Genomic DNA, 3,899 nt, shown 5'->3' with positions numbered 1-3,899 from the left:
AATGAAATGGAGATCTTTTATAAAGGTTAAAAACTCATTCAATTTTATGTCTATGGGGCTTATACTGAGTTCAATATTGTATAACTTTATTAATTCAACTGTGAACCTAGAAACTTACAGCTACTTGTGAAATACTCTTGGTCTGGAGTGTGTTACTGAATATGTTAAAGTTGTAATGAAATGCTTCTTCTAATCATGTAGTTATTAAAAATTCAAAAAAGACATTATTTTCCAGTAATAACCATATGACTATATAGTTATAGAATTTTATTAAAAAATCACTCCAATATTTCATCTGACTATATGATGATATAGTTAGTACATGTAAAGGCCATATGTGTTTTGCTCAGAATACACCATTTTATATGAAATTTGACTTACTCAGAATCTTTAAAAATATATTTTGAATGTCTGTTTCAAACAATACCCATTTTCAGTTTTTCTTCATTACAGAAAATTGGTGAGTTTTTAAGAGTTATTTTATTTATTTGTTTATTTATTCATTATTTATATTAATTTTGAAAATTTCCTATGTGTTTTGATCATATACACCCCTTCCACTCCTCTCCCAAGACCCACCTCATTCCCTACCCACCTAATTTTTGTCCTCATTTTTAAAATACCCTTTCAGCCAGTTTTTGATGCCCAGAGACTCTTGGGTGTGGGGCCACTCACTGGAGTAAGATTGACCTAAGAGGGTCCATATCCTTAAAAAAGCCAACTGTCCTTCTAGGCTTGTGCACAGGCCCACTTTTGCTCTTAGCAACTCAGATCTCTCAACTAACCTCTTAGTCCAGAGCTGCCCACTGCATCCTGATCCCCCATACCCAAACCAGCTCAATCCTTCAGTAGGATTTCCTAGAGTCTTCAAAGTCTGCCCCACCCCAGATGACCTTTGCACAACTGAGATCAGCCTTCTATCCTGGCTGTCCCCACCTCCAACTTGTTTTGACTGCCCCACAACCTGAGCAAATCCAAACTCTCCAACCTCACATTCTGTTCTCCTTCTAGCTTTGGGCACAGGCTCACTTTTGCTCTCAGAACCTCAGACCTGTGGACTACACTCAGTTCAGACCTACCCACTGTATCCTCATCCCCTGTACCCAGACCATCTCAATTCTTCAGTCTAGTTTCTTACAGCCTTCACAGGCTGTCCCCACCTTGCCTTTGCACAACTGAGACCAGACTTCTATCCTTGCTGACCAACCCCAACTTGGCTAAGATTCTGGAGACCAACTTCTTCCCAGGTAATCTGATCCCACCCACAGAGCCTTACTCCCCTGTGGTTGTCAAGTGGCTGCTCTCCTCTGGCTATGGTCACTCTCCTGCTCTCTTAGTTCCCCTGATCAGTCGTCTGGTCCAGACCCCAGGGCTGGTGAGGAGACTGTGTCAGCGGAGCCACATTCAGACACAGATCAGGTTCAGTGATGCAGATCTTTTTTATTGCAGGAAGGCACAAGCTTATATAGGGGTAGTGGTCCAATCACAGCACAGCAAGTAGCTTAAAGGTGGGGTATCCAAGGGTGATACACAGTACAGTAAGTAGTTTAAAGATGAGGTACCCAAGGGTGGTGATTAGGGAGTGGCAAGCTCTAGGCATTAGTCTCATGATCTGCCAATGGGAGCAAAATGTAACAAGGCATTCCTTGTGGCTCCAGCAGTTGGGCCGTTGCCTCAGGCCTGCTGTATGGCTGCCAATAAGATTTTCATCCTAGGCTCAAGTCTGTCTCCCACATCTCCCCCCATTTTTTATTAAAGGTGAGGTATAATTTAGAATATATAGCATATTGATATCAGTCCAGATAATTAAGCAAAGTACAATGGCTCAGGGGGTCATTGAATCAAGAGACCCCTCCCTCAAAATGGCAAGCTTTCTTAAGAACAGATTGTGCCAACTCCACGCCAACCAGTGGGATTCCAGATTCCTTGCCTCGGCATTGTTGTCCCCACCTCAAGGGTCACCCAGCATTATGGACTGTGCCTGTCTTAGGTTGTCCCATCTTTCAGGATCTTACCTGTCATTGACTACCAGCCCTCGAAGGGTGTGTCCCTTGGTATGGTCTGGCAGAGGGAGAGGAAATGTATCAAGCTTTGGCCTGTGCAAAGTCCTCTTAAGGGGCTAAGAATTCAATAAAAGCCAATGAAGCAGGGACGTCCCATCTAGGGTAATGATGGGGATTAGGGAGTGGCAAGTTCTAGGCATCGGTTTCACAGTCTGCCAACAGGAGTATATATCGCAAGGCATTTCCTGTGGCTCTGGCAATTGGGCCATTGTCTCAGGTCCGTTGCATGGTTGTTCTGTAATATTTTACACCTATGCTCAAGCCTGGTTTTCATATCTCTAGGTTGGTAAGGGTAAGGAACAGTGGGTCCTTGTTTGCAGAGACACGCCTGGCAAGATCTGGAGGTAGGGGAGCAGCTAACTGAACCAGAGAAATATGAGTTTTAACAAAATTATCAAGACCCTTAACAATGCAGTGTACAAAATTCAGGAGTTAGCATTAATGATGGCACACATAGGTACACTGCTTCCTCTAGGGTCTGCCATCTCCGGGGTCAGTGGTTGTGGAGGGAGGTTTTCCATCACAGGCAATTCTGATGTTCCAGACTGGGATCCAGATGGGGGCTGGAAGATTATCTGGAAAGACACAAGCATAGCCTCACCCTTGTGTTAATAATAGGTGTGGACCTTTCCATTCACTTGTGAGAGGTTCCTTCCATCTCACCATGGGAGCAGGAGTGGGCTGAGTGAATGCCTACCAATGCTTTATTGGTGGTGGGTGGCCATTGGAGTCAAATTTTAGAAAGTTTAATACAAATAGAACTCGTTGTATAACAAAATTGGGATCCTTATAGCAGGGTCCTTTACCATTGTCTTTCCCTATTTTCTATATTTGTTTAATGAGCGTTTGGTGGGAACATTCAACAATCCCTTGACCCTGAGGATTGTAAGGATACCAGTTATATGCCTAATATTCCAGTCAGAGCAAAAATGGCTGAAGGTAGCAGAAACATAACAAGGATCATTATCTGTTTTTATTTGCCAAGGAATTCCCATAAGGACCATGGCATATTTGACCATCCTTATGGCATGAGAAGCCATCTCACCAGAGCAGGCCAATGCAAAATGGACATTGGAATAAGTGTCAATAATATGATGGATATACTTGAGCTTACCAAAAGGAGAAAAATGAGTGATGTCCATTTGCCATATCTTGTTGGGGCCAAGGCCCCTAGGGAGAGTTCCAGAGGGTTTAAATGGTCCCAGAGGTAAAAGAGGGGCACAAGAGGAGCATGCACACAACAAATGTTTACAGCTCTGAATCGGCAAGGTAGGGAGGAGCCTATGTATAGCTTGGAGAGAAAGGTGGAAGCAGGCATGTAAGTCTCTAGCTTGTTGAATTAGGGTGCAGTCTAGGGTGGCACTCAGGACCAGTTTGTCAATGGTGGCATTGCCCACTGCCAGAAGCCCCAGGAGATTGGTATGAGACCGCAAGTGTTGAATATACCAAGGGGCAGAGTGCTGCTCGAGTAATAGTTGTAATGAAGAGAGTAACAAATCAAGGGGGCTCTGGCAGGGCCAGAAAGCTGCAAAGGCAAGGTGCTGTAGAGTCTGAACTACATAAGCACTGTCAGAAGAAATATTACAGGGAGTTGTAGGGAGATCGTGAAAGACCTGTAGCATGGCTGAGAGCTCCCTGAGCTGTATAGATCCCCAGAAAGGGAAAACCTTATGTGAAGAGAGTTGTCCTTCCTGGTAAATTACATAACCAAATTTTTATTTACTAGAATCAGTAAAGATTAGAGGAGCCTTAGGAAGAGGGTTACGCTTTGGGAATACCTGGGGAAGTAGGGACAGGGGAACTTATTCCTTGAAGGAGTTATGTTAGGATAATGGT

The sequence above is a fragment of the Nannospalax galili genome, unplaced genomic scaffold (assembly GCF_000622305.1).
Source record: "Nannospalax galili isolate Female #2095 unplaced genomic scaffold, S.galili_v1.0 scaffold1611, whole genome shotgun sequence".
NCBI classification, from domain to species: Eukaryota; Metazoa; Chordata; class Mammalia; order Rodentia; family Spalacidae; genus Nannospalax; species Nannospalax galili.
The sequence above is the reverse complement of the archived record's forward strand: the minus strand, read 5'-3'. Positions refer to the sequence as shown.